The 11,075-nt window shown below is 44.1% G+C and overlaps 1 long non-coding RNA gene across 2 annotated transcripts in view; it reads right to left on the bottom strand.

Moving 5' to 3' along the window:
* LOC122556942 (uncharacterized) overlaps nucleotides 1-9,836 on the bottom strand; it is a 79,922-nt gene extending 70,086 nt beyond the window's left edge. For both annotated transcript variants that reach the window (XR_015759679.1, XR_006313718.2), the window contains exons 1-2: nucleotides 9,715-9,836; nucleotides 8,589-8,649 (exon numbers count right to left, since the gene is read on the bottom strand). This is a non-coding gene — a long non-coding RNA (uncharacterized LOC122556942). The remainder of the gene's footprint in view (nucleotides 1-8,588; nucleotides 8,650-9,714) is intronic.
* Nucleotides 9,837-11,075: the final 1,239 nt, after the last annotated feature.

Raw genomic sequence — 11,075 nt, forward strand, 5'->3', positions numbered from 1 at the left:
TATCATCTGCAAATTTACTAACCATATCTCCCATGTTCACATCCAAATCATTTGTATAAATGGCGAAAAGCAGTACTGGCATCCAACAGTACTCAGGAAGGTCATTCCACACGTGAAGCACACTCAGTGTAAAATATTTGCCCCTCATGTCGTTTTTATTGCTCTGTCCTCTCACCTTAAAATTGCGCCCTCTCGTCTTGAAATTAGTTGCTCTTCTTATGGAGAATCTGTCAACTTATTAGTCATGCTGATTGTGACAAGAAGAAAATCTCAGATTTCAAATGTATACAGGTGACTTCCAACCTTGTGACTTTTCACTTTTCAATCACAAATCTAACACGACCAGCAAAGTGATGGATACCAAAGCCTCAGCCGACCTCAGACTAACTGCTCGACAAGGGGGTGTCTTATGTTTTACTTATTTCCCTTCTTCTTTAGCAGTCCCCCAAGGACAAGAAGGACTTGTTTCTAGCCTGGGAGGAATTGGGTTCCACAGTGGCTGAATAATCCAGCCCTGGAGTCACAGACTCTGGCTCGGGCGAGGGAGGTGGATGGGTGGGATACTCTGGACACTGTACGCTCTTTTCTGTTGCTTGCACTTGGCCTCAATGTATTCCAAGCATAGAGTCATAGAGTCATAGAGATGTATAGCATGGAAACAGACCCTTCGGTCCAACCTATCCATGCTGACCAGATATCCCAACCCAATTTAGTCCCACCTGCAGCACCCGGCCCATATTCCTCCAAACCCTTCCTATTCGTATACACATCCATATGCCTCTTAAATGTTGCATTTGTACCAGCCTCCACCACATCCTCTGGCAACTCATTCCATACACATACTACCCTCTGTGTGAAAAGGTTGCCCCTTAGGTCTCTTTTATATCTTTCCCCTCTCACCCTAAACCTATGCCCTCTAGTTCTGGACTCCCCGACCCCAGGGAAAAGACTTTGCCAATTTATCCTATCTCTGCCCCTCAAAATTTTGGAAACCTCTAGGAGGTCACCCCTCAGCCTCCGACGCACCAGGAAAAATAACCTGAGCCTGTTCAGCCTCTCCCTGTAGCTCAGATCCTCCAACCCTGGCAACATCCTTGTAAATCTTTTCTGAACCCTTTCAAGTTTCACAACATCTTTCCGATAGGAAGGAGACCAGAAATGCTCGCAATATTCCAACAATGGCCTAACCAATGTCCTGTATAGCTGCAACATGACCTCCCAACTCCTGTACTCAATACTCTTACCAATGAAGGAAAGCATACCAAACGCCTTCTTCACTATCCTATCTACCTGCGAGTCCACTTTCAAGGAGCTATGAACCTGCACTCCAAGGTCTCTCTGTTCAGCAACACTCCCTAGGACCTTACCATTAAGCGTATAAGTCCTGCTAAGATTTGCTTTCCCAAAATGCAGCACCTCGCATTTATCTGAATTAAACTCCATCTGCTACTTCTCAGCCCATTGGCCCATCTGGTCCATATCCTGTTGTAATCTGAGGTAACCCTCTTCGCTGTCCACTACACCTCCAATTTTGGTGTCATCTGCAAACTTACTAACTGTACCTCTTATGCTCGCATCCAAATCATTTATGTAAATGACAAAAAGTAGAGGGCCCAGCACCTTGTGGCATTCCACTGGTCACAGGCCTCCAGTCTGAAAAACAACCCTCCACCACCACCTTCTATCTTTAAGCCAGTTCTGTATCCAAACGGTTAGTTCTCCCTGTATTCCATGAGATCTAACTTTGCTAATCAGTCTCCCATGGGGAACCTTGTCGAACGCCTTATTTAAGTCCATATAGATCATATCTACTGCTCTGTCCTCATCAATCTTTTTTGTTACTTCTTCAAAAAACTCAAGTTTGTGAGACATGATTTCCCACGCACAAAGCCATGTTGATTATCCCGAATCAGTCCTTGCCTTTCCAAATACATGTACATCCTGTCCCTCAGGATTTCCTCCAACAACTTGCCCATCACCGAGGTCAGGCTCACTGGTCTATAGTTCCCTGGCTTGTCTTTACCGCCCTTTTTAAACAGTGGCACCACATTTGCCAACCTCCAGTCTTCCGACACCTCACCTGTGACTATCAATGGTACAAATATCTCAGCAAGAGGCCCAGCAATCACTTCTCTAGCTTCCCACAGAGTTCTTGGGTACACCTGATCAGGTCCTGGGGATTTATCCATTTTTAACCGTTTCAAGACATCCAGCACTTCCTTCTCTGTAATCTGGACATATTGCAAGATGTCAGCATCTATTTCCCTACAGTCTATATCTTCCACATCCTTTTCCACAGTAAATACTGATGCAAAATATTCATTTAGTATCTCCCCCATTTTCTGTGGCTCTGCACAAAGGCCACCTTGCTGATCTTTGAGGGGGCCTATTCTCTCCCTAGTTACCCTTTTGTCCTTAATATATTTGTAAAAACCCTTTGAATTCTCCTTAATTCTATTTGCCAAAGCTATCTCATGTTTTGCCCTCCTGATTTCCCTCTGAAGTATACTCCTACTTTCTTTATTCTCTTCTAAGGATTCACTCGATCTATCCTATCTATACCTGACATATGCTTCCTTCTTTTTCTTAACCAAACCCTCAATTTCTTTAGTCATCCAGCATTCCCTATACCTACCAGCCTTCCCTTTCACCCTGACAGGAATATACTTTCTCTGGATTCTTGTTATCTCATTTCTGAAGGCTTCCCATTTTCCAGCCGTCCCTTTACCTGCGAACATCTGCCTCCAATCAGCTTTCAAAAGTTCTTGCCTAATACCATCAAAATTGGCCTTTCTCCAATTTAGAACTTCAACTTTTAGATCTGGTCTATCCTTTTCCATCACTATTTTAAAACGAATAGAATTATGGTTGCTGGCCCCAAAGTGCTCCCCCACTGACACCTCAGTCACCTGCCCTGCCTTATTTCCCAAGAGTAGGTCAAGTTTTGCACCTTCTCTAGTAGGTACATCCACATACTGAATCAGAAAATTGTCTTGTACGCACTTCAGAAATTCCTCTCCATCTAAACCTTTAGCACTATGGCAATCCCAGTCAATGTTTGGAAAGTTAAAATCCTCTACCATAACCACCCTATTATTCTTACAGATAGCTGAGATCTCCTTACAAGTTTGTTTCTCAATTTCCCTCTGACTATTAGGGGGTCTATAATACAATCCCAATAAGGTGATCATCCCTTTCTTATTTCTCAGTTCCACCCAAATAACTTCCCTGGATGTATTTCCAGGAATATCCTCCCTCAGCACAGCTGTAATGCTATTCCTTATCAAGCGACACCTCCTCGCTTGCCTCCCTTTCTATCCTTCCTGTAGCATTTGCATCCTGGAACATTAAGCTGCCAGTCCTGCCCATCCCTGAGCCATTTTTCCATAATTGCTATGATGTCCCAGTCCCGTGTTCCTAACCATGCCCTGAGTTCACCTGCCTTCCCTGTTAGGCTCCTTGCATTGAAATAAATGCAGTTTAATTTATTAGTCCTAACTTGTCCCTGCCTGCCCTGACTGTTTGACTCACTTCTGTTCTCAGCTGTACCTGTCTCAGATCGATCTCTTTCCTCACTATCTCCCTGGGTCCCACCCCCCCACCTTACTAGTTTAAATCCTCCCAAGCAGTTCTAGCAAATTTCCCTGCCAGTATTTTAGTCCCCTTCCAATTTAGATGCAATCCGTCCTTCTTGTACAGGTCACTTCTACCCCAGAAGAGATTCCAATGATCCAAAAATGTGAATCCTCCTCAGCCATGCATTCATCTGCTCTATCCTCCAATTCCTGCCCTCACTAGCTCGTAGCACTGGGAGTAATCCAGATATTACTACCCTTGAGGACCTCCTTTTTAAATTTCTGCCTAACTCTCTGTAGTCTCCATTCAGAATCTCAACCTTTTCCCTTCCTATATCGTTGGTTCCAATGTGGACAATGACCTCTTGCTAGCCCTCTCTCCCTGAGAACATTCTGCACCCTCTCTGAGACATCCTTGATCCTGGCACCAGGGAAACAACACACCATTCTGCTTTTTCTCTGCTGGCCACAGAAACGACTGTCTGTACCTCTGATTGCAGAATCCCCTAACACAATTGATCTCTTGGAAGCCGACGTACCCATCGGGCATTAGAGCCAGTCTCAACACCAGAAACTTGGCTATTCGTGCTACGTTCCCCTGAGAAGCCACCACCCCCTACATTTTCCAAAACCTGTTAGAAATGGGTATATTCGCAAAAGACTCCTGCCCTAGGTGCTGACCTCTCTCACCCTTCCTGGAATTAACCCATCTATGTGACTGTATCTGAGACTTTCCCCCTTTCCTATAACTGCCATCCATCACAAACCGTTGTTGTTGTAAATTCCTCATCGCTTCTATCTGTCTCTCCAACTGATCCACTCGATCAGATAAGATTCGCATCCAACAACATTTATGGCAGATATAATCCGCAGTAACCCTTAAACTCTCTTTAAACTCCCACATCTGACAAGAAGTACATATCACTGCAAAGGCCATTTTCGCTCCTTCACAATCTACAGACCCAGAAAATAACACCGTCTTGTTCCTCTACAAACACTGTCCCAGGTTAAATTAATAGCTATGGCTTATATTTTAAGTTTAATCAAGAGACTTATCTCCAAAAACATATAATCAAGAAAGAATCCACTATACTCACTCCTGCAGCCTTTCTCTTGGACAGACTTAAAACAACAATTAACTTATCTGATTCTGTGCTGTGAACTTCGCCCAACAGTTCCTCCAAGATTAGTTGTGCATTTCACTGTTTGTTAATTTTCCCAGATGCACTCCGATGTCCAGCGATACACAAACTCAAATAGCAAAGGCAGTAACTGTGCAGGCGCTCGCTCTCTCGCTCTCTCGCTCTCTCTCTCTCTCTCTCTCTCCTGCACTGACCTCACCATGTGCTTCCTTTGTCTGCTCTTCTCCCTTTTAAAACTACTGTTGTTTTTACTTTTTTTCCAAAGTTCCAAAACAATGCAACAACATATAAAACAGTAATTGCTGCTCCTGGAATTCAAGGAAATCACCTCCAACACCTAAAATACCTCAAAGAAAGGAGCAGCTCTTACAGCAAGACATTTTTCCCGTCCTCCATCTTGGATTACCCCTCTCACTTCTCTCAGTGACATACAAAGTGATAGAAAAGCAGGTATACAAGGAAAAGGCAGGAGATCGGCAGTACGTGACAGAACGAGTGCAAGCACAAGGGTCCAAAGACCCTTGTGAGCGGCACGGTGGCACAGTGGGTAGCACTGCTGCCTCGCAGCCCCAGAGACCCGGGTTCAATTCCCGCCTCAGGTGACTGACTGTGTGGAGTTTGCACATTCTCCCCGTGTCTGCGTGGATTTCCTCCGGGTGGTCCAGTTTCCTCCCACAGTCCAAAGATGTGCAGGTCAGGTGAATTGACCATGTTAAATTGTCCATAGTGTTAGGTAAGGGGTAAATGTAGGGGTATGGGTGGTTTGCGCTTCGGCGGGTCGATGTGGACTTGTTGGGCCGAAGGGCCTGTTTCCACACTGTAAAGTAATCTAATGTAAAGTAATCTAATCTAATCTTCCTTCAGTTTCCTAATTATTCTACAATTCTGTGAAATGAGTTTTGAAAAAGATCACAGAAATGTATACCGTCCCCACACTCCACAGTCAGTGGAATTCAATTAGATTGTAGAAAATATCAGTGCCAGGAGGCTACAGTCTTGGGGATGACCCAAGGAAACTGGGAGGGGGTTTAGAATGGGGTGGGGGGTGTCAACGGACTGGGGGATTGGAAAGAGAAACCGCAGTTAACCAGAGGAAGGAGAGAGTCTGCAATGGGTAGTGGGGAGAGGGAGGCTGCAATAGATAATGGGAAAGTTGATAGTGACATGGAGGGGTCACCACAGAAGTGTGCTGACTGGCTCAGCCAGTCCGGAGTGCTGGGACATACCCTGACCTTGGAAAACCACGGGGCTCCTGTCCAGGTCTCCCAGCAACACAGTATGTTAAGTAGTAGAAAGCGAGGAGTGAGGCTTCCTGATGAAGGACTGATGCCCGAAATGTCGATTCTCCTGTTCCCCGGATGCTGCCTGACCTGCTGTGCTTTTCCAGCACCACACTCTTAACATAGTATGCTAAACCAAACTACCAACGTTCAAATATCTTACTTAGCTGCCCTGCCTCACCATTGCAGCACACTCAGATAGCCTCATATCAAATACAAAAACATATACCTATCATATTTAAACATCCACGTAAATCCTCATGTTTCTGCAAGTTCTATGTATTTGTGATATCTAATTCTTTAATCCCCTCCAATTTCAGGTCGATTTTTAATTGATTTCACACTCAAATGGTGAAACAGGTTTGCATGTTTCCAAATGGAAGTGAACATTTATTCCAATAATGCAGTGGTAGCGTCTCTACCTCTGACATAAGGAGGCCAGAGTTCAAGTCCCACCTAATCCAGAAGAGTATAAGAATGTCTCTAAACAGGTTTATCAATTTTTAAAATTGCACTAACTGCCATCAACTGATTCTCCCATTAGTTAAATCACTCTCTGCGTTTTCCCCTCCCCCTACCTCAGAAGGCAACACCCAAAGGTTAAGCAGAGGGATCTGTGAGTCCTGAGAATACAAGGGAACTGAATGCACATACCACGCACACACTTATGCTTCCCCAAAAATATCCTTTCCATACGCTGGGCTGGGAGAAGAGGAAATCCCAAGTAAATGTTGCGGCCCCTGATTTGTGTATTAGTTGTGTTGAGGCCTTGCTCAGTGTGAACACTGCCTGAAGCGATCAAAGAGTCAGTGTTTGTGAAGCCCAGCTCACAGGCACAGTGGCTCTGTGGTTAGCACTGCTACCTCACAGCAACAGGAACCTGGGTTCCATTCCATTCCAGCCCCGAGAGGTATCTGTGAGTTTCCTCCCGCAGTCCAAAGATGTGCAGGTTAGGTGAATTGCCCATAGTGTTCAGGGATGTGAAGGTGAGGGGCATTAGTCAGGAGTAAATGTAGAGTAGTAAGGGAATGAGTTTGGGTAGGATACTCTTCCTAGGGTCTGTGTGGACCTGTTAGGCTGAAGGGCCTGTTTCCACACTGTAGGGATTCTATGAGTTTGGCTCCAATCCACACCCACTTCCAGTAGTGTTATTCCTTGGACAAAAAACAAAGTATTACTATTTAGTGCTGTTGTTTGGCTCTTTTGAATGATCAGATTTATTCATTCATTATTCATCAGATTCATTGTTTACATTTTTTATAAGTTCATCAAATTGTTTCTCCACCCTTCAAATCTGTGTGAAATTCATGCTTCATTTGTGCCAGAATCTTATCTTTCTGAAATATGGCTCTGCACGTGAGAAAATTGGATAATGCTGTTTTAAAGGCTAACAGCAGAGTTGCAGGTAGATTTTTTTTAAAAAAGCCATCTCACACCACCACTGAATCTGTGCATTCTATTTACTAATCAAGTAGTTCAGAGATGTTATTACACACCTCAGGAGTTGATCTCAAGCCTCCTGGGCAAAAGTGAGGACTGCAGATGCTGGAAACCAGAGTTTTGATCAGAGTGGTGCTGGAAAAGCACAGCAGGGCAGGCAGTATCCAAGGACCAGGAAATTGACGTTTTGGGTATCAGGAATATTCCTGATGCAGGGCTTTTGCCCGAAACATCGATTTTCCTGCTCCTCGGATACTGCCTGACCTGCTGTGCCTTTCCAGCACCACTCTGATCTAAACTCAAGCGTCCTGACCCAGAGATAGGGACATTACTATGTACCACAACAGCCCCTTGATCTTGCTGGAACTGTTAGGTTTCACCAGCTGCTGTGGTGGGATTTGAACCCACATTCCCTAGAACATTTAGCTGGGTCTCAAGGTTACTAGTTTAACAACATTGTGTTCTCATCAATTCTGTTGAACAGGTCTCACTTTACTTAAAGGCATTTTGCAAGGTAATTTCCCTTTCAATTAACTCACAGTGCTGCAGCTGGGTTACATTAAAGACATCATTCTGAAACACAAGTCACCCGTGACGTTGGAAATCTTAAGCAAATGAACACACCATGCCTGTCTGTAGCGATTGGAACCAGGTGGATCTTGTTGAATATGAGCTCCTCGATTGGGGTTGTTAACCTGGGCCAATCAGGAAGGCCTGGCTGACCAAATATTAACAGGGGATTGGTTAACATTGCTGCCTTACAGTGCCAGGCCCTGAGTTCAGTAACAGTCTGTGTGTAGTCTCCATGGTGTCCTTTAGGTGCTGCAGTTTTTTTTCCTACAGTTCAATCATGTGCAGGTTAGGTGGGTTTATCATGGGAAATGCAAGGTTACAGGGATAGAGTAGGGTGTGTGGGTCTGAACATAGAACATAATAAAACAAAGTTATGAACAGGACATTTAGAATCTCCTCAGTTCAGGGGACTGACTCTGAGCTGGCGAGCCACAGACGGTGTACTGTGCACGTGTAAATAAAAGGTGACTTGGTGACGGAGTACCGGCCTCTGTGCAGTTATTTCACTGTCTCACTATTATGTTGAAAAATAACATGCAACTTATAAAAGCTCTCATCTTGCAATTGGCAAACTTTACCTGTTTTGGAGAATGTTGAAGTAAGTCTAGGGCTGATGGATTGGTCACTACTGGTCACTTTCTGGTAAAGAAGGAGAAACAGAATGAAATGATTGACCTTCTGTCATGTTAGGGTGAGTACAGCTGTCAAGATTCGGCACTGGGAATGTTTACGAAGGATAATAGTTTGGCGCTTTGATTGTATAGTCCAGTATCAACAGGAATACTGCTCGACACATTTATCTGTAAACCAGAGTCATAGACTTCTGGAGACCTACAGCACAGAAAAGAGCCCTCCAGTCTGCACGAGACTAAAACAACTGCCTAACAATTCCAATCCTATTTTCCAGCACTTGGCCTATAGCCTTGTATCCCTGGCATTGCAAGTGCACAAGTAAAGAATTCTGAACGAGGGTTTCTGCCTTTCCTACTCTTACAGGCAATGAGTTCCAGGTTCCTACTGCCTTCTGGGTGAAAACCTTTTTCCCTGCATATCCTCTAAACCTTCTGTCTTTACCCTCAATCTATGCCCTCTGGTCATTGATCCCTCCATCAAACATTCCTTCATGTCTATCCTATCTATGACTCTGCATAACTTTATACATCTCAATTGTGTCCCTCTCAATCTCCTCTGCTCTAAGGAAAACAATCAGTCTGTCCAATCACTGTTCATAACTGAAACTCTCTAGCTCAGACAACATCCTAATAAATCTCCTCAACATCCTAATAAATCTCGTCTACATCCTCCCTCCCCACCCCTTCCCACTGCTATCACATCCCTCCTATAACGTGTATTCCAGTTTTGCACACAATACACCAGCTGCGACCTAACGAATATTTTATACAGTTCCAGTTTAACCACCTTGCTCTTGTACTCCACGCCTTAGCTAATAAAGGCAAGTATACCATGTGTCTTCTTAACCACTTTATTCACCTATCCAGATACCTTAAGGAACTGCAGTATATGCATACACCAACATCCTGCTGAATGAAAGAATCTCTAAAGTGCAGATAGCGGCCATTTGGCCTATTGAGTCTGCACCATCCTCCAAAAAATGTCCCACCCAGACCTATTTCACCCTGATTCCTGTAACTCTGTATTTACCATAGCTAAATCCATCTAATCTGCACATCCATGGATACTAACCTGCACATTTTTGGAATGTGGGAGGAAACCAGAGCACCCGGCAAAAGTCATGCAGACACAAGCACTATGTGCAAATTGCATACAGATAGTCACCCGAGGTTAGAATTGGACCTGGGTCCGTGGCACTGTGACGCAACGACGTTAATTATTGAGCCAGTCTTGTGAATGTTCCAAGTCGTTTTGTAATCTCATTTCTATTCTAAACAATCAACCCGTTTTAACTTCTTCTTGTGAGGATAATCCACCTCAGCCACACTTTCTAAGTTATAATTATATAGTTTCATAGTTTATCATTTTCCTCACTATGTGAATGAATAACTTAATGTTCATCCTAGAGATACTTAAATTCAATCTGTTATTCCTTGATACTACAATGACCCAATGTGCTTGAAAAAGCATGTGTGTAATTTTTGTGAAATGTCTCTTTAAAAACACAGTTAAAAATCACACAACACCAGGTTATAGTCCAACAGGTTTAATTAGAAGCACACTATCTTTCAGAGCGTCGCTCCTTCATCAGGTGATAGTGGAGGGCTCAATCCTAACACACAGAATTTATGGCAAAAATTTACAGTGTGATGTAACTGAAATTATACATTGAAAAATTGATTGTTAAGTCTTTCATCTATGAGGTAGCAGTGCTAACCACTGTGCCACCGTGCTGCCCAGCCAATTTGATTCACTCACCGCCATATCAGGAAATAGTTGGACGCAATGGATACTGCAAAGGACATGGGCCCTGACAACATTCCAGCAGAAGTCCTGAAGACTTGTGCTCCAGACCAGCCACACCCCTAGCCAAGCTCTTCCGATACACTTACAAACTTTGGCATCTAGCAATGTGGAAAACTGCCCAAGTATGTCCTCTACATAAAAAGTAGGACAAATCAAACCCAGACAATTACAGCCCCATCAGTTGACTCTTGATCATCAGTAAAGTGATGGGTGGTGTCACCAACAGTGCTACCAGGCAGCACCTGCTCAGCAATACCCTGCTCAGTGATGCCCAGTTTGGGTTCCACCAGGGCTGCTCAGCTCCTGACCTTGTCACAGCCTTGGTTCAAACATGGACAGAAGAGCTGAATTCCAGAGGTGGCTGCATTTGACAAGGAATCCATCAAGGAGTCCTTGCAAAACTGTAATTGGGGGCAAATTGTTCACTGGTTGGAGTCAAACCTGACACATAGGAAAATGGTTGTAGTAGTTGGAGGTCAGTCACCTCAGCTCCAGGACATCTCTGCAGGAGTTCTTCAGGGTAGTGTCCTAGGCCCAAACATCTTTAGCTGCTTCATCAATTACCTTCCCTCCATCGTTAGGTCAGAAGTGGAGATGTTCACTGATAATGACACAATGTTTAGCAC

The sequence above is a fragment of the Chiloscyllium plagiosum genome, unplaced genomic scaffold, assembly GCF_037043375.1.
Source record: "Chiloscyllium plagiosum isolate Xiang-an unplaced genomic scaffold, Cpla_swu_hap1 HiC_scaffold_16, whole genome shotgun sequence".
In the NCBI taxonomy this organism is placed as follows: Eukaryota; Metazoa; Chordata; class Chondrichthyes; order Orectolobiformes; family Hemiscylliidae; genus Chiloscyllium; species Chiloscyllium plagiosum.